Source organism: Akebia trifoliata, chromosome 6 (assembly GCF_017979445.1).
Source record: "Akebia trifoliata isolate Shusen 1 chromosome 6, ASM1797944v1, whole genome shotgun sequence".
In the NCBI taxonomy this organism is placed as follows: domain Eukaryota; kingdom Viridiplantae; phylum Streptophyta; class Magnoliopsida; order Ranunculales; family Lardizabalaceae; genus Akebia; species Akebia trifoliata.
In genome coordinates this window covers 19,880,913-19,901,551 of record NC_141380.1, presented here as the reverse complement: position 1 = coordinate 19,901,551, position 20,639 = coordinate 19,880,913, and the positions used below count along the sequence as shown (strand labels likewise).

At 33.6% G+C, this 20,639-nt stretch overlaps 1 long non-coding RNA gene and 1 pseudogene across 1 annotated transcript; one reads left to right on the top strand and one right to left on the bottom strand.

Annotated features, from left to right (window-relative positions):
- Positions 1-16,132: 16,132 nt before the first annotated feature.
- LOC147400376 (protein FAR1-RELATED SEQUENCE 8 pseudogene) lies at positions 16,133-17,362 on the top strand (annotated as a pseudogene).
- A 694-nt stretch (positions 17,363-18,056) lies between these two features.
- Positions 18,057-20,381, bottom strand: LOC147400375 (uncharacterized). Its single transcript, XR_015179315.1, has 4 exons — positions 19,995-20,381; positions 18,807-18,950; positions 18,538-18,658; positions 18,057-18,322 (listed from the first exon to the last, which is right to left on the bottom strand). It is a non-coding gene; the product is annotated as an uncharacterized LOC147400375 (long non-coding RNA).
- Between the last annotated feature and the right edge of the window lie 258 nt (positions 20,382-20,639).

The following is a 20,639-nucleotide window of genomic DNA, read 5'->3' as shown; positions in this document are numbered from 1 at the left end:
TGTCGTCGAGGGTTTTCTCGGATTATGCTCTGCCAATTAACGTCGAGGGCTTTCTCGAATTATGCTCTATCAGTTGCCACCGAGGGCTTTCTCAAATTATGCTCAACCAATTGCTACCAAGGGTTTTCTCAGATTATGCTTAGCCAGTTACCACTGAGGGTTTTCTCAAATTATGCTCAACCAGTTGCCGTCAAGGGTTCAATCAGTTATCACCAAAGATTTTCTCGGATTATGCTCAACCAATTGTCACCTAGGGCTTTTTTGGATTATGCTCAGCTAGTTGCCACCAAGGGTTTTCTCGGATTATAGTCAACCAGTTGTAGTCGAAGGTTTTATCAGATTTTGCTCAGATTTCACTCAAATTTTTACTTAGTTTTTACTCAGTTTCACATAGTATACACACTTGCACATTTGTTCTATTAGTCAAGGAGAATTTTTCAAAATTCAAGGATCTGACATCGTCAGTGAGAGCTCTCGCTCGAGGACCTGACAACATTTTAGTTCGGGAAAACTTTACCCTCAAGGATCCAAACACTTTGACGAATTGCTAAATTAGGTTGCAAAATGAAATATCACTTGCTTTAGCATTCGGATATTGCACTATCTACCAAAATAGATTTGCTATCTAGTTTCCTTCAACCTTCTGGCAAAAAGGGACATCTGTAGACACCCCATTTTTACACTCACCTGATTAATCAACTTGTCAATCTGATTGTAAAGGTTCCCAATAATGGATGAATATTCTAATGTTCTATTTTGTTGCTAGATATGTTCTAAAAATTCGGATGAGATATCTCAAATTAACAAAACTGTAGAAACCACACTACGTTAGAAAAATATGACCCAAAACATAGAAATCACCATTTTTTTCAAACAAAAAGAAGTTTTACGATAAAAATCATTAAAAAATGATCAAATTACCAAAGTAACTCTAACATCAAAACATCATTGAAACCCACATTACGCTTAGGAAAATCATTTTAAATACATAAAATAACAAATTGATATCAAATAAACCATTCTGCCAATTTTCACCAAATTTGAAAAAATTATGAAAATGCCCCTCATAGGGTTCACAATCATTTCATACCAAAAAATTCGTAAATGACACAAACAGATAATACTATCGAATTTCTTACGAAAATTGATTTCGAAACATTCCAAAACATCGAAAAATGACTCCTCAACACACAAGTCCTCTTTGGGGTAAAATAGTAATTTTTCAATTTTAAAATTTTAAAATTCTGAAATTAATAAATAAAATATTAATTAATGTAAAGTGAAACCTTAATAAAATTAATTTAAAAATCTGAACCAAGAAAAATTAATCAATCAAGCCCTCAAGCAAAATTGTTGATGGTTATCCACTTATTTAAGTGAAGCCCCTTAATATTTATTAAAAGACCCCTCCATCTGGGTACCTAAAGAATTAAATTATAATTAAGGTAGGTTCTATATTCTTTCATTTTACGTAAGAATTAAAACCCTAATCTAAAGAGACTTAATCAATCAAATAAGACTTAAGTCAAAACCCTAATTAAATCCTAATCTAAGGAAACCTAGTCAACCAAATAAGACCTAAGTTAAAACCTTAATTAAACCCTAATTCACCTTATCTAAAGGAAACCTAATTAAATATTAACTCTTCTAAAAAAATCTATAACTATGAGCCTTCACAACCTATTTTGACAGGTCAAAATAAATCCTAGAAAAAGTAGGTCAAAAAGTCTCCCTAGCCTTCTTCAAACCCTAATTTTGAAGTCCTAACTCCTTATCTATCATCCAAACCCCAGTTTTTACTCAAAAAACACTCAAAAATCCTTTTAAAATACCTAGAAATCCATCAAAAATTTAGAAAACACTCAGATCTAATAGCAAGATACCTCAACTTGAAGATCAGAAGCAGATTCAGTGACGAAAACAAAGTAAAGAATCTCATACAAGGAGTCTTTCCACCAGCTCTGAGGGAACAAATCATTGCAATCATTTAGGTATACATTTTATTTTTTATTTTATTTTATTTATTTGTTTTAGGTCTTTTAGCAATGTAATCTTTGTTTAGAAAATAGTAGAGACTGATGTTTGTCGGGCGGAGTTGGTGCCTAACACCTTCCAACTTCGTAACGTGATCCCCAGACCATAGTTTTTTTTTATTCGTAGATTAATTGTTTTTATCTAGTTAGAGTCAATGCTCGGTTCTTCGACCATAATAACTAGGTGGCGACTCCCAAACCTAAAAAAAAAAATGGATCCCATACCCCTTGGATCGAGGGCGCTTTCATATAGGTATATAGAAATGGAAAGTGAAAAAGAGATAAGGGGGAGAAGAATAATATTTTTCTTCTTTTTTACTACATGTCTTACCTTATTCTTAGGTTGATCTTCTTTGATATTCAAAAGATGAGTCTTCTTTGACTTGTCTTGATTTACTTGAGAAAGGATGAAGAGTTGAAAGTGAGTTGTGATTTGTAAGTTAAGAGTAAAGGGTTGAGTATAAGTATTGAGAGAGAGTGATTTTTTATTCTTAGAATCCAAGCATTAGGTTAGAACTGTGTTGAGGATGAGAAGATTTTATAGAGTTTTGAAAGTTATTTTAGGGGTAAAATAGGATAAATTGATGAAATAAGTAGAATGGTTAGGGGTTTATGAGAGGGCATGTGTAAATTAAGGGTGGTAGGAGGGCATTTATGGAAAAAGGTATAAATAGGTTATTTGTAACCCAAATGGGTTGGATCTTTCAACTCATTTGGGTTGAGTGTTAGGTGAAGGGGAATGAGTGGTGTTTGGTTGAGAGAATGGGGGTGTAAGAGGGTGATTGATTGGTTGAGTGTTTGGTGAGGTGAAAAGGAGTGGTGTTTGGTTTAAGAGAATGAGGGGTTGTAAAAGGGTGGTTGATTAGGTTTTACGAAGGTGAGGGAGATGATGACATGTGTCAAGATGTGTGAAGATTAGAGATAAGTTGATTGAAGAGAATGAGTACTTGATTTAAGAGGAGGGGTATGGGTTTGGATTATAAATATAGGTTTGTAAGGAATGATGAGGGTAAGTTAGATAGAGGTATGGGTTGAATTATGGATAAATAATGTTTTTAGAGAAAATGTAATGGGGGTAGGTAGTTGGATAAGGGAGGTGAGTTGAAGTGGTGACATGTGTCCCACCTTGATGATCTTCGTTGATTGGTTGTGATATTGAGCTTGGTTTGAGAATTAGGTTTGGGTAGGATAGTAATGGATGATGGGTTGAGTCCAATAGGCTTAGGTGGTAAGTTGGGCTTGGGTAGGACAATTGGGTAATGGGTTGGGGTAGGCTGAAAAGTGTAGAGTGATGAGGTAGGTTTGGGTCCATAGACCACCTGGTAGGTTGGGCTTAGGTCATTTGTTGAAATGAAATGATAAGAGACATTGAATTTTGAAGGTTTGGGCCTTGGGATCCGTTCCAATTTTTTGGGCATTTGCATTAAGGGCCCGGTCAAATTTGGGTGTCTACAGTCAAGTTGTAGTTTCTTTCCCCATTTTATAGTTTAGGATCTCTCAAAAACCTTCGACTTCTTAAATGTCAAATTATAGTTTTCTTTCCTTCTTTATAGTTTAGGATCTCTCAAAGATCCTTGACTTCTTAAAAGTCAATCTTAGTTTCGTAGTTCTGGATCTCTTAAAGATCACCGACCTTTTAAAGGTCAAACTTTAGGTTTCCTTTTTTACATTATAGTAAAGATTTTTAAAAGATCCTCGACCTTTTAAAGGTCAACTGCAGTTTTATTGACACACTCATAGCGTCAGATTTCTTAAAGATCATTCAACCTCTTAAAGATCAAACCTTAGATTCTCTTTCGTGCTATGTAGTTTTGGATAGCTCAAAGATCATTCTGCCTCTTAAAGGTTAAACCTTAGATTTTATTTCATACTTTGTAGCTTGGATCTCTCGAAGATCCTTCGACCTCTTAAAGGTCAAACCTTACTTTTTCTTTCTTACTCTTTCAATTTCAGATCCCTTAAAGATCTTTGGGGTCTCTTAAAGACCAACCCTACGTCTCTTTTATCCTCTTTTGTTGTTCAAATATTTTAAAGATCAATCGTGGCTTCCTTGTTCTTCTTAGTTCTGATCTCTGAACCTCTTAAAGGCCACCTTAGCTTTCCTTCTGTTTTGTAGTATCAGATCTCTCAAAGATCTTTGGACCTCTTCAAGGTCGTCCTACCTTCCTTTTTATCCACTTTTGTAGTTCAGATCTCTTAAAGATCTTTGGATCTTATAAAGATCAATCATAGCTTCCTTGCTCTCCTTAGTTTGGATTTCTTAAATATCCCTAGACCTCTTAAAAGGTTGCCTTAGCTTCCCTTCTATTTTATAGTGCTATATCTCTCAAAGATCTTTGGATATCTTAAAGGTTGTCTTTTATACGAGAGCGTAGTTTATCGAAACTATAACCAACTCCCTTTTGATTATCCAAACCATAACAAATTCCTTTTCCTTGCCAAAATACCAAGTTTTTCCTTGTACCAAATTTTCTTATGATAAGTATTGGGATTTGATGAACTGTAAACATTGATACTATTATTCAACACATCTAAACCAACAGTGCCAAACTAGTTATCTTGTCTAGGCTTGCCCTCACTCTTCCAAGTCATCTTGTTTCGGACAAGTCAAACCCTTTAAATTAGTTTAATTTTTTATAAATATATTTTATATAATTATTATTTTCTATTGTAAGTTGGATTATAGATGCGAATCAAACACAAAATCTTATTTTTTATAGATCATAAACATTTAAATTATTTGAAAACTAATTTCATTAACTCCGTCAAGATTTTCAAAGTATTGGTGAGTGATCTCCGATCCGAACAAGACAATGTAATAGGCAATTCACAATAACTTTCTCTTCCACACAACTTAGATGACTCACCCAGCTTTGTCCATCTTTGACGAGTTATAAAACTGTTCAAGTGTCTCGATCTCAAAAATACCCATCGGTACATGGGGTGAGGCCCATTGGGCTCAGTTCACTAAAGTATTAAACATGTGGACCACTAACCACTAGAGATTTGAAATCCCCATCTTTTCTTTGTGGCCTTAAGTTAGAACCCATTGGAAGAAAGGGACAGCATAAAGGTTGTAATTGAGATGGATAGTGGAATCCTACGCTTTTTGTTTAGTTTATTTTGAGTGTCAAGAGTGGGACGATGACTCAACGAACTTAGAAAACTTAATTAAGTATCAACCATTTTGAATCTTCATCGAGCCAAAGGTACAGAAGAAGAAAGAGCTTTTTGATCCCTTATCAGTCTGATAGATAGAACAAAGGTATGTTTAAATCCTTCATTTACACTTAGCCCTTCAATATCATGCTTTGTATCATCATATCATGGTCCTTTTGGTTTTGTACATTAATGAAAATCATCATCAACGTCATCGTATCATTCGCTCCCTTTATTTTATTTTATTTTTTTTTGACATTTATGAAAATCATCTTCTTCATCATCATATCAAATGTCCCGTTAATTTTGTTTTCTTAAAAGTACATATTGGTCCCTTTGAATTTGAACTTAATAGTTGACCAAGTTGGCTTCGTAAGAGAGAATTCCGTAAGATTTAAGACCAAATTAATATCTAAAAAATGTCCCGGGCATGAAAATAGGGTGGTTAACAATCTGGATCAGAGGAGCTTGCTCTAAAGAGTTTGGTTGCATTCCACTTTCCTAAGCCTCTACTGGACCTTCAATCTGTCCAGATAGGGTTTTGGGGTTCGATAAAATTTTAGCTTTCATATGAACAATATTTTGGACTATCCAACTTATGTTGACGTTCTTTTAAAAACAAACTGTTTACTCAAATGCTATCATTATACAAAAATAAAAATAAAAAATTGACCTAAGATAACAATCAAATGAATAGTCTACATTTCTCAACTTCAAATCAATATTTCATAAGTTTATGATATGATATCTACATGGACCCTATAATTAAGAGTATAAATATGAAGTAGAATAAGGTATCAGTTATGTATATATATATATATTTCACGTTGGGCCAGACCGGCTACAGCTTGTCGAGTCCTGTCCCAGCCTGGATTTCTTGGCTCGACAAACCATGACCCTAGGCTTAGTTTGCAGGGTCAAGATCCAGACCTTAGTCTTTGTTTTTCAAGTTGGATGGGCTAGTTAAGTAGGCCAAACTGCCTCTTTGACAATAATAGTATGGAATCATTTTGGGTTCAACTGAGTTGGTAAAAAATGTCCATTGCTACTTTCCTAGCTTTCTATTTGTGCAAAATACTACTTTTATTTTCTTGGATTTTTTAACTTCACCCGTCCCTGAAATGCAAGATTAGGCATCCGTTCTCACACATTAATTTTCTTCCATATTACTCTATCTATCGATCTTTGTTTGTTTTAAATGGAGCTTAAACACTTTTTGATTGTGCAATGGAAGTAAAAATTTTAAGGTAAGCTTGTGAGGTTTTTTATACTGTACAAAACTTCAATTTATTATTTGAGTGTCCAGAAAATGAGAGTGAATGAACTGTGAATATTCTGTCCAGGACGTAAATTATAATTATGACCCTTAGTAAGATTTAAAATCTTACTAAGTTAGTAATGCTAGCCTGATTCATAAAATAAGGTTGCTTCTGACGAACATGGTTAAGTAATAGAATTTTCTAATAAAATTGTGACAGATAGGTTTGCCCCGTGATTGTCTCTAAAAAGTATTCTCATTTTCAAAAAAATAATAAAAGCATTTTTTATTTTTCACCTGGTCACTTAAAAGTAGGGCTGCAACTTTGACGGGCAGGCCCAAATTCAACCCCGACTCAATCTGATTAAGGGCAAAAACCTGGGGCAAATTATGTAAAAGATGAGTTGAGCTTGGGTTAGAATATATCAATCTGACCTCAATTCAAATTGAGAGTTCGGGCAACTCAAACCCGACAATTGGATATTATTAATATGGACTTTGGTTTAGTATGATTTGTTTAAATTTTCTGAATTAATTGAAGGTTGTATATGTAATTTTATTTATTAGTGATTTTATTTTTTTATGTAATATTTTTTTTTTAAATTAAATTTATTTACCAATCAAAATGAAATTAGGGTTATTCAACAAGTCCAATCTGATCAAATCATCCAAAACTATCTAACTTGGGCTAACCTGAGTTCAATCTGATTTTAAAAGATTAAGTTCAGGTTGAGATTGGGTTAGTGAGCTTAGTCCTATGATCAAATTAATTTGAACTTGGGTTGAGGGGTCTTTACTTGGGTTGGACTACTTAATTAGGGTCAGCCAATGACAATGACTATACATTTCAAATGGAAAACCGCTCATTAAAGCATCAAAGAACCAAACAATTTACGTTGGGCCAAGTAGGGACGAATAAAATTCAATGTAGGAACGAATAAAATTCAATGAAGTGAACTACACTTTGTGTTGAGTGGCGGAGAGCTATTTCTGACACTCTTAGTCTTGGTCAAACAGAGCAACCCAGGAAATTTTTGAAACTTTCTAGGAAACTTACTACATGGACTCTATAACAGGATCTTCTTTATAAAAGCACCCTGACTCTTGGGTGGTAGCTTAACAACCCAGTAAGTAAATTGTATCACCCTTACAAAACATCAGATTCAAATCATCAAAATGAATTATTTTAATCAACAAAATCAATCATTCAAACCTTTTATGTTCAAACATAATGTGATCGACAATTTATAATTGTTGATCTTGATAATTACAATATGTCGATACTGAAGAATGGATCAAAGTTCAATATCAAAGATTTTAATTGCTAAGATCGGTGATTTGGATTGCAGATCTCAATGATTTTAATTGTTAAGTTTTTTTCTTTTTTTCTTTTTTCAAGAGGCCTCTAAGATGTCTTTTGGCAAAAAAAAAATTACAAGTGGGATCATCAATTGGGCCTATTGGTTTGAAATATTTTAATCATGTACCTGATCTGATTCGATCGAATTAATGAATGTGCGAACAGAATCCAATCTGTTTCATTTCTTCCTTAATCCGAAACCAATTCGATCCAATCCGTCCGAATACATGTCTTATTTTCAAATAATCAACATTCAACATTTAAAAATATATATAAAATCATATAAATTTTTTAAAAATCTATTTTTCAACTACAAATATAGATGGAAACCAATAAGACTAAAATGTTTTATGTCTATGTATTTATATGAAGTTAAGAACAAAAAAATATTAAATATGTTCGGATCAAATTTTTTTCAAAACGGATTGGGGTACATCCAAATCCGATCCGAAAATCCAATTTTTCATGTTTTTTAGATCGAATTGGTTCGGACATCAGGTTATTTCGGATCATTGCCAGCCAGCCAATATGATTTGACCTAACTAAAACATAAAAGTTGATAAGGCCTTCATCCTAATCTTACCAATGTAAAGATGTTACTCATCATTTACTACATGGACTCTATGACAGGAATTTCTTTATAAAAGCACCCTGACTCTTGGGTGGTAGCTTAACAACCCAGTAAGTAAATTGTATTTTTATTCCATCTTATTATTATGATTGGTAGACAATTGGATATTATTAATATGGACTTTGGTTTAGTATGATTTGTCTAAATTATCTGAATTAATTGAAGGTTGTATATGCAATTTTATTTATTAGTGATTTTAATTTTTTATGTTATAATATATATAGGGACGGTTTAGCAGCCCTAAAGTTTGCCAAGTTTGGTGCCAAACATTTTTCAAAATATGGGTTAGAAGCTTTTGAATGAGCTGATTTTTTTGTGAGGACGATCTCTATGATGAGGAGATCATCCTTACCAAAAATCAGCCTATTCCAAAACTTCTAACTCCATCAAAAGTGATTTACAAAAATTGGACGGTCCACGATTCTTCAACTTGTAAACTAGGGTTAGAAGTTTCAAAATGAGCTGATTTTTTGTGAGGATGATCTCTTCACCGTAGAGATCAGCCTCACAAAAAAAAGGCCTATTCCAAAACTTCTAACCCCATCAAAAGTGATTTACAAAAAATGTTTGGCACAAAACTTGGCAAGCTTTAGGACTGCCGCTCCCATATATATATAGAGGGTCCTGTTCCGCACCAAACATTTTGACCAACATTTTAGCCAACCATTTTTGTCCTACATGGGTTAGAAGTTTTGGAATTGGCTGATTTTTGGTGAGGATGATCTTTACAGTGAGGAGAACATCCTCACCAAAAATCAGCCCATTCCAAAACTTCTAGCCCCATGTTTACAAGTTGAAAAATCATGGACCATCCATTTTTTGTAAACCATTTTTGATGGGGTTAGAAGTTTTGGAATGGGCTTATTTTTTATGATGATGATCTCCTCACCGTAGAGATCATCATCACCAAAAACCAGCCCTTTTCCAAAACTTATAACCCATGTTTTGAAAAATGTTTGGTGCTGAACATTTCTCATATATATATATATATATATATATATATATATATATATATATATATATATATATATATATATATAGGGTCCCTTTCAGCAACAAACATTTTGACAAACATTTTGGCAAAACATTTTTCAAAACATGGGTTAGAGGTTTTGGAATGAGCTGATTTTTGGTGAGGATGATCTCTACGGTGAGGAGATCATCCTCACCAAAAATCAGCCCATTCCAAAACTTCTAGCCCCATGTTTACAGGTTGAAAAATCGTGGACCGTCCATTTTTTATAAACCATTTTTGATCGGTTAGAAGTTTTGGAATGGGCTGATTTTTGGTGATGATGATCTCCTCACCGTAGAGATCATCCTCACCAAAAATCAGCCCATTCCAAAACCTGCAACCCATATTTTGAAAAATGTTTTGCCAAAATGTTTGTTGCTGAACATTTCCCATATATATATATATATATATATATATATATATATATATATGAGAAATGTTCAGCAATAAACATTTTGACAAACATTTTGGCAAAACATTTTTCAAAATATGGGTTAGAGGTTTTGGAATGGGCTGATTTTTGGTGAGGATGATCTCTACGGTGAGGAGATCATCATCACCAAAAATCAGCCCATTCCAAAACCTCTTACCCATCAAAAATGGCTTACAAAAAATGGACGGTCCACGATTTCCCAACTTGTAAACATGTGGTTAGAAGTTTTGGAATGGGCTGATTTTTGATGAGGATGATCTCCTCACCGTAGAGATCATGCTCATCAAAAATCAGCCCATTCCAAAACCTCTAACCCATGTTTTGAAAAATGTTTTGCCAAAATGTTTGCCAAAATGTTTGTTGCTGAAAGGGACCCATATATATATATATATATATGGGTAGCGTTCAATGGCAAACTTTTTAACAAACTTTTTGGCAAAACATTTTTCAAAACATGAGTTAGAGGTTTTGGAATGGGGTGATTTTTGGTGAGGATGATCTCTACGGTGAGGAGATCATCATCACCAAAAATCAGCCCATTCCAAAACTTCTAACCCCATCAAAAACAGTTTACAAAAAATGGACGGTCCACGATTTTTCAGCTTGTAAACATGGGTTAGAAATTTTGGAATGGGCTGATTTTTGGTGAGGATGATCTCCTCACCGTAGAGATCATTCTCACCAAAAATCAGCCCATTCCAAAACCTCTAACTCATGTGTTTGAAAAATGTTTTGCCAAAAAGTTGGCCATTGAACGCTACCCTATATATATATATATATATATATATATATGGGTCCTGTTCGTCACCCTTAGTTTTACCACACACTTTAACAAACGCGTTTTGTCTTACATGGGTTAGAAGTTTTGGAATGAGCTGATTTTTGGTGAGGATGATCTCTATGGTGAGGAGATCATCCTCACCAAAAATCAGCTCATTCCAAAACTTCTAACCCCATCAAAATTGATTTACAAAAAATGGACGGTCCACAATTTTTCAACGTGTAAACATGGGGCTAAACATTTCGGAATGGGCTGATTTTTGGGGAGGATGATCTTCTAATCATAGAGATCATCCTCACCAAAAATCAGCTCATTCCAAAACTTCTAACCCATGTAGGACAAAAAACGTTTGTTAAAGTGTGTGGTAAAACTTAGGGTGCTGAACATTTCCCTATATATATATATATATATATAAAATTAAATTTATTTATCAATCAAAATGAAATTAGTTTTTCAACAGGTCCAATTTGACCAAATCATCCAAAATTATCTAACTTGGACTAACCCAAACTTAATTCGATTTTAGAAGATTAAGTTCAGGTTGAGATTGGGTTAGTGAGCTTTGCAGGTTGAGGGTTCTGTTATTTGGGTTGAGCTATTTAATTAGGGTCGGCAAATAACAATGACTATACATTTCAAAGGGAAAGAATTAAAAAAAAAATTCCTCTTTTATATTTTATTTTTATTTTTAGATTATGATTTTTCATAAGCATTATCAATTTTTTCCCAAGCATGGGATTCCTAATTTCGTAGAAGTCTCCATCTGAAATAGACTCCTAGAGGGAAATGGAACCGCTCATTTAAGCGTCAAAGAACCAAACAATTACGGTGGGACAAGTAGGGACGAATAAAATTCAATGAAGTGAACCATACTTTGTGTTGAGTGGTGGAGAGCTATCTTGACCCTTTAAACAAGCAGCGGTCTTCATTAGTCTTGGTCAAACAGAGCAACCCAGGAAATTTTTGGAACTTTCTAGGAAACTTACTACATGGACTCTATGACAGGAATTTCTTTAAAAAAGCACCCTGACTCTTGAGTGGTAACTTAACAACCCAGTAAGTAAATTGTATCTTTCTTAATGCCCCCTCACCCTTACAAAACATCAAATTCAAATAATCAAAATGAATTATTTTAATCAACGAAATCGATCATTCAAACCTTTTATGTTCAAGCATAATGTAATCGATGATTTATAATTGTTGATCTAGATAATTACAATATGTCAATATCGAAGAATGGATCAAAGTTCAATTTCAATGATTTTAATTGTTAAGATTGGTGATTTGGATTGTAGATCTCAATGATTTTAATTGTTAAGTTTTTTTCTTTTTTTCTTTTTTCAAGAGGCCTCTAAGATGTCTTTTGGCAAAAAAAGTAAAACAAGTGAGATCATCAATTGGGCCTATTGGGCTGGCAACGAATCATTTGGTACCACATCACTACTACTCCAATATTGATTTGAAATATTTTAATCATGTACTTGATCTGATTCGATCGAATTAATGAATGTGCGAACAGAATCCAGTCTGTTTCATTTCATCCTTAATCTGAAACCAATTCAATCCAATTTGTCCTAATACATGTCTTATTTTCAAATTATCAATGTTCAACATTTAAAAATATATATAAAATCAAATAAAAATTTTAAAAGTATATTTTTCAACTACAAATATAAATGAAAACCAATAAGACTAAAATGTTTTATGTATCTGTATTTATATAAAGTTAAGAACAAAAAAATATTAAATATGTTCGAATCAGATTTTTATTCAAAGCGGATTGGGGTACATCCAAATCCAATCCGAAAATCCAATTTTTCATGTTTTTTTTTTATCGAATTGGTTCGAACATCAGGTTATTTCGGATCATTGCCAGCTAGCCAATATGATTTGACCTGACTAAAACATAAGGGTTAATAAGGCCTTCATCCTAATCTTTCCAATGTAAAGATGTTACTCATCATTTACACGGCTGTTACATCTAGGTTGAAGGCATGAAGTAGATAGCCTGACCCGGTCCAATCCTTAATAATATATTAAATATAATTATAATTGTAGAGCTATTTTTCTTGTCTTACCCCAGAACAACTCAAATCTCTCCTATGCTAAGCTCTCATTCTTCATGAACACGTTAGGGCACCGATACAATATCTTCCAAACACCATCCGAGATCAAGTTAGAATTGAAATTGCAAAAAGTAATCACTAATAAAATTGATCACCTAATCAAAAGTCCTCTCTCTCTCAGGTTTTCTTTTTTTATTTATAAGTCATCTCCGTTCTTTAGTTGTCCATTTTGTCACATCACCCCCTTTCCTTATTTAAGGGGATTTGGATTTATCCCCCCCTTCTAAATCCTTAAGTCCATTAATAAAAAATCCCTATATAATTGAAAATTCTCCCTTTAAGAAAGATTCCCTCGAGAATTTTGGGATATCTTCCCAATTTGAATTCAAAAGATAACATGACAATTTGTCCTATTATTCTGTCATGATATGCCCCTCTCTCCCTAGCGATGGTCAAATACTCAACTCGACTCAAAAATGCTATGCTGAGTAGAGTAGATGAATTCCTTAGGTACCACACATCTGGGGCAGCGTTGGATCCTACCTTAGTTAATCGCTAAATCATTCTCAATTTTAGATACATGTAAGGTCCAAATGCAATTCATCATTTATCCTATTCAATGATACATATATATTAAATTTTAAAAAAATGAAAAACAAGAAAATTATTTACGTTAATGAAGAATAAGGTTAAGAATTATATTTTATGGATCCAATTAAAATGCATTTTGAACAAATAATTGAAACTTGGGTTGCAACCTTGGTTGCTTGGAGGGTATATCAAGGCTCACTCTAGTGGTAAAGCCCTCAATCCGAGTTCAACTCTACCTGAGCGTTGAGCTTGAGCTCATTAAGTAACCCTAGTTCAATTTGAACTTGAGATTTTAAACTCGAGTTAGTTCGAGTTAGGTAGTTTTGGGCGCATTGGATAGGCTATGTTCGTTGAACAAACCTAATTTTGTTCTTGAATAGTAAATAAATTTTATATCTTAAAAAATATATAACTAATATAAATAAAAAAATTATACCTTAAACAAAAAATAAGTAAAATATATAATTAATAAAAATATATTTGTAAAGGGAAATAACTGTGTAATTATCTGAGTCGTACAAGTATCCAGTTGGTTAAGTGGTATCATGCGTAGATCATCATATGAGCGTTATCCTTCAGTAGGGTAGGTCAAAGCAGAGATTTCCCTAGTCTAGTTAGAAGGGCAATACAACACTGAATGAAATCTAGTATGCTAAACAGAACAAATTTAATCATAGAATAACAATAATCCCAATATGCACATGTCAATCCTAAATATCTCGGAAAAGATCTCTATAGTATAATACAACCAATCCAGAAGATCATTTTTACGTTTGTGGATCCACAGAATCAGGAGATTTTCCAAGATTACCACTCGAAAGATGGGGAAATCTTGATTCGTAGAAAGGATCCATAAATAACACAATGAGCACATAAGAAATGATCTTTTGGTGGATTAGAAATCTAACCAGTTTTTTAAACTATTCGTCTGCCTCTCTAACTTGAATATCGGAATGATTTTGACAAGTACCACACCGGCACGAGAAGGGAAGTGACATAAATGACTCATAAATCATTTTCCTCGAGATACATAAATGTAATCATTATAAAAGATGTGTAGTTGTGTATCTTGAGGAAATGATCTATAGTTTGATGTCCGTACCACATCAACTTGAGTATTGACTGAGTCAAGACTTTCTAATTGGACTATCAACACTCATTTTGAAGACTTCTTGAGAATTATGTGGGACTCACAATCATTTTGTTTGGAGTGCTGATTTTCTAACAAAAATGTTTGCCCTCGTTGATATCCGACTAACGTGGCATGAACATGAAGCCATAGATTTTTGAGTAATGCTGGGGTGACACAGGCGGAACACTGTGATTCTCACAGTTCTGACGTGGCACAACATCCACGTCATCCACTTAATGACTCAGCTGCCACGTCATTAAGTGAATATTAAAAAAATAAAAAAATAACGCCTTCTCCTCCTCTCCCTGTTACGTGAAACATTAAAATAGAAATTTCCTATTTCTTCTGGATATCCTTAAAGATTCATCGATTTCTTGATTTCCTTTAATAATTTTTTTTTTATTATTTAAAAAAAAAAAAGAAATAGAAAACCAAACGTCTTCTCTTCTTCTCTCAGCATTAATCCATTAACATATGTTGATGTTTTCTTGTTCTAAAAGACTGAAACTTAAACAAAATTGCAGAAAAAACCATTAAAGTTGTTAAAAACTATTGCTTCTTTCGATTAAAAGTTAAAATCCATCGCTCTCTCTCTCGACTTTCTTTTACACGGCCGTCGTCGTCGTTGGTCTCTCCCATATTCTCTGGTAATCTCTCTCCTCCTCTCTCTCTCTGTGTTATTGTTTCTGTATCAATTGCAACAAATTTCTATGTAATTGAAATTAAATCTGTAAATTTGTTCTATTTTTGAGGGGTTTTATGGAAGTAGTTAGCCCTCCAAGATCAAATTTTCTACAACTCTTTGAAATCTTCTCCTAATATATCTCTCGAGCTAATTTCAGACTCTTATAAATTTTTAAGCCGATCGATTTAGGGTAACTATGGATAATAGTTGTAATTTCCAAGTGAATTTCAACGACTGGACTTTCAATTGTTAGGAATTCGAATTTTTTAGGATTCATACTTCTGATTTCCACATAAATCCAATTCCTTGTCCGCAAACAAACCCCTGGATTAATGGGTTTTCTCTTAATTTGCTTTTCTATCTTTTCTTTTGCAGTTTTCCTCCCCACCCCTACCTTTTCCCCTGTTTTGAGACTCTCCAAAAACAAAAAAAAACAAAAAACAAAAAAAAGCAGGGATTTAGATTATAAATAGGTTCTCTTTTTTTCTTTTTTGTTTTTTTGGAAAATTGGATCTTCTTGAAAGAAAGAAAAAAAAACCCATATTTGTCCCACCTTGTCTTTCCATGAGAAGCCATGATTGGGCTTTTATGCGAAACTTGTCTTGATCTTTCAATGGATTTTCCTTAAAGTGTATAAAAAAGTAAAATAGCATGATTATATCCATTAAAAATTAATTTTTTTTTAGCAAATCTCATCTCTTGGTATGTTTGATATGTTTTCTCTCATCTTCATTTTTTTTTCTTTTTTAATTCAGGGTTGGTTTTAATTTTATTGAATTTTGACTGAATATGGTTGATTTTAATTTTATTGAAATTTTGACCAAATAGTTTAGAAAGTTCTAAAGGTATTTTATTTTCTATTTAACTATTTTATTTTTTTCAAATAGAAGATGAAAGGAAAAGATCGTATAGTCATTGAAGTTCAATTTTGACTAAATATTGTTTTGAATTAATTTTTTTATTTAATGTTTTTTTTGAAATATAGGATATGGAAGATCGTATAGTCATTGAAGGGTTATCGTCAAAAGATAAGGGAAAAGAAAAAGAATTGGGTGAGGTAGAAGAGAGTCCACCGAAAGAAGGAATGGATGGAGATGATGTAACACCGAAAACCGGAATGAAGTTCAATTCAATGAAAGATGCTTATGTCTTTTATAATATCTATGCTCGAAAAATAGGATTTGGTACCAAAATTAGAAGCACTTGGCGTGAAGAAGGAGAAGTAACAAAATGTCTCTTCACATGTGTTAAGGAAGGTAAAGTTAATGTAAAACGAGATGCAGATGGTCATCGGGATTTGGAAGCAAATTCAACAAAAATATCATCAAGAATTGGATGTAAAGCTAGAGTTAATGCAAGAAGAGATATAGATGGTATGTGGTATTTATCAAAGGTGATTCTCGAACATAATCATATGGTTAGTCCAACAAAATCAAGATTTTATAAGAGTAACAAAAGATTGAATGAACGGGTGAAAAAACAACTTGAATTGAATGATAGCGTTGGGATACCCGTATGCAAATCATTTCTTTCATTTGCTGCTCGAGCGGGAGGCATTGAAAATTTGTCATTTGGTGAAAAAGAAGCTAGAAATTATGTTGAAAGTGCAAGACGTCTGAGGCTTGGTGAAGGTGATGCTGAAGCGATACACCAATATTTTATGCGCATGCAAAAACAGAATTCAAACTTTTACCATTTGATGGACATTGATGGTGAAGGACGTTTAAAGCATGTATTTTGGGCCGATGCAAGATCTAGGGCATCTTATCAATATTTTGGTGATGTCATTTCATTTGACACAACGTATTTAACAAATAAATATGACATGCCGTTTGCACCTTTTGTTGGAGTTAATCATCATGGACAATCCGTATTATTGGGGTGTGGCTTGCTTTCAAGTGAATCAATAGAGAGTTATGTATGGCTTTTTACAGCTTGGTTATCATGCATGTCAAACCAACCACCTAATGCAATTATCACTGACCAATGCAAATCTATTCAAGGAGCCGTATCTGAGATATTCCCTAGGGCTCAACATCGTTTGTGCTTATGGCATATAATGAAGAAGGTTCCTGAGAAATTGGGTAGTTTCAAAGAACGCGAAGCAATTGTTAGAAAGTTGAAAATGGTGGTGCATGATTCTTTAAAAGTAGAAGAGTTTGAACAGGCATGGGGGGAAATGATTGAAGACTTTAGAGAGGGGGAAATGATTCTTTAAAAGTAGTGGTTTATATGATGAAATTAACAATGTTCCTAATAAACCCATGATACTTTAGAGAGGTTAATTAGATCTTAATGATTTGATATTTACCTAGGTTTAAAATCTCATATCAAGATAATATTTCAATTAGGAAAAAAAAAATCAAAATGGTATTTACCAAAACATCAAAATAATCCGAAACATTCAGTACTTTGGGATCAATGTTTCATTCCAAACTAGGACAAAATCAAAATGTTCTACTGAAACAGTCCAACACGGGATGAAACCTTGAATCATGATTTTTACCATCTTTCTTGAAAGAAAACCTGGCAACTTTGGTTTTTCTTTTGTTGAACTCACTACCTCACACTAGGGTTGATGCACACTAACCCAACAGTTTTGGGCACATCTCAAGTACACAAAAATCAGCCACCTAAGAAGAAGAAGAAAAAATGCATCCAAAAGGTATTGGATTAATTTGGACAATGGAGAGGGCAATTTATAGAGAAAATTATCTTGTACTCTATAGTTAAAGGAAAGTGGGGAGGGGGTCTCTAACCAATATGAACATAACCAATACACTAAAAGCACCTAGTTGATAATGTTGTCGAAAGTTAAGCCCTTATCTCTAAGCTGTAACACACGTGTTTCGGCATTTATCTAAGCCCACAAACCCTTCTTTCTGGGCCCCCATGTGGTCCTTTTCCTCGTGGCGGCTTTCTCTATGATACCCTTCTTGGGCCACTGTAGTTCTTCCCCCAAGTCCCAGCTTCCATTGACATCCAAAGTGGCCCATTCTACAATGGCTCTCACTTCACTTCTTTTTGGTCCCCTCACTCTTTGAGGTCCTATCACAGCTCCATGCACCATAGCCAGCGTTGCAGCAGCCTACCTTGTAGCAGCTTTTACTCTAATATCTCTTTTTCAGGACCCCCAAGTAGTCCTTTTCCCAATGGAAGCTTCATTTTGGTACCCTTCCTGTGTCAATAAAGCAAATACTCAAATATACTACAGGATATTTTTTTCTTTTGATAGATGAAAATTTTAGTAAAAATCAAAAAGATTTATTCCAAAAAAGATTGATTCACAATCCAATGAGTATTTGGAGGGATTCTATACAATGAATTTATGTTACATATCAAATCAAGGAAATAATCGAATTAATGCATTCATGATGACCTTCAAAATCATACCTCCAAAGTGTTGTTCTTTGATGGTGAAATAATTGTGAAGCAGAATCTCAAATCTGATTGGTCTGCATCAACTTCAATGGTCGAACAACAAGAAAATAATGGATGAAAGAAGCTTAAAAAACTGTCAAAACAGAAAAAGAAGCATAATGAAAAAAAATTAAAATATGGTTAGAATTCCACTAATAACAAGTTTTATATATATAACAAGGTATTTAGTAAACCATAAAATGTAAGAGAGAGAGAGAGAGAGATGTTGTAAAGAAGAATACCATTGTCAGCGGTGCATCGTCTTGCATTCACATGATCCATGGCACACCAATGTTTTGGGCTACTGCCATTTCTGCACACCACTGCATATATAATTTACCTGCTTCTCCTTAAGGTCCCATGATATTACCAAATTCATTTTCAATCTGTTAAAAAATAAGTCCTCAGATATTTGAAAGAGAAGGGAAACAAAGTAGTTGAAGCAATAGATAACCTTTACAAGCTCAGTCTCACTCAAACTACCATAATATCATTGTCACAATTATATTCTTTAATTAACTAAAGTGTAAAATTTTCTTATTTTCAGTTATTTGCATAGGCATTGAAGTTCTTTGTTGATTTAAGTTGCAAAATAAAATAGCCATAATTCCATTCGGCACAAACATAAGGTCCAATTCAAAGAATCGCATAAAGTCTCGCTTCTTGTATGTTCTAAGAAATCTGATACGGTCTAGATTCCATTCTCAAATACTTTATTACATTTTAAGAACTAGATACCCCATAAATATTTTTTCTCTCGTGCTCTTTATGCATTGTAAGTTAATTGAACTATTGAGATGATCTCAAATTCACAATTAGATTTAGATTTCAGCTATATATATATATATATGAGAAGAAAATCAGGAGCTGAAATGACGAACTTTCTAAAATTTCAACTTCATTTAAGGTATGGTACTCAAATTTATCACTCAGTTTTGTTATGTTTTTAGGAGTGCAATTTAGACTACCAATTTGAGTTCCTAATTCAGTTTGTAGTAACTGTCATGTATGCTTGTTGTGGATGGATTACTTATAGATTGAAGAAGCGATGAGGGATGCATACGACAGTCTTTCTATTAAATTTTTATTTTCAATTTTTCATTAATAAATTAATATTAATATATAAAAAAAAGTGGCAAAATGTTCTTGCCTTCAATTTAGGCCATTAATTGATATTTTCATACCGTTAGTTGTTTTTGTAAAATTTCACTGGAATTTTAAAATTTTGGCGGAAATTTGGCAGGAAAGTACAACAGGGTGTGTTTGAAAGCTATCAACTACACAATTGACCAAAAAGTTCAACCATTTCTACATTCAACAAACTTTAATCATAAAAAACCAAGCTCAATCATTCCAAGAAAGCGAAACAAAAGCACAACCACCACAAAATTCTAAAAAAGGCCAAAATTTCAGCACTGCTAGAAACTCACCTGCTGCCGATATAATGTACTACCGTCTGAATCAATCATTGTCGATGAACTTGTAATCTCCATCACCATAATCGCTCTCCATGGCTGTCTCACCACTATAGAAATCATCAAGAGACTCCACATCGTTCGCATCGAGCATATCATCCTCCGAATCCATCAAAGAAACCCTAAAACCCTTATAATTCTTTGAACTCGACCTCAAACCCCTCCTTTTACAGAAAAGTCAGAGAATTAGGGCACAAAAAAAGTGCGCGAAATCTGAAGAATATGAGGCGAGATTGAAAAGGAAATTTGATTCGATTTTTTCAAGAAATCGATGAATCTTTAAGGAGATCAAGAAGAGATTGGAAATTTCTATTTTAATGTTTCACTTAACAGGGAGAGGAGGAGAAGGCGTTATTTTTTTTATTTTTTTAATATTCACTTAATGACGTGGCAGCTGAGTCATTAAGTGGATGACGTGGATGTTGTGCCACGTCAGAACTGTGAGAATCACAGTGTTCCGCCTGTGTCACCCCAGCATTACTCTAGATTTTTTCATAGGAATGTATAACTGCACATTCCCATAAAAGTTGTGCAGTTGTGTATCTCGAGTAAAACCATCTACATTCGATGTCCGTACCACGTCAGCCGAGTATTGACCGA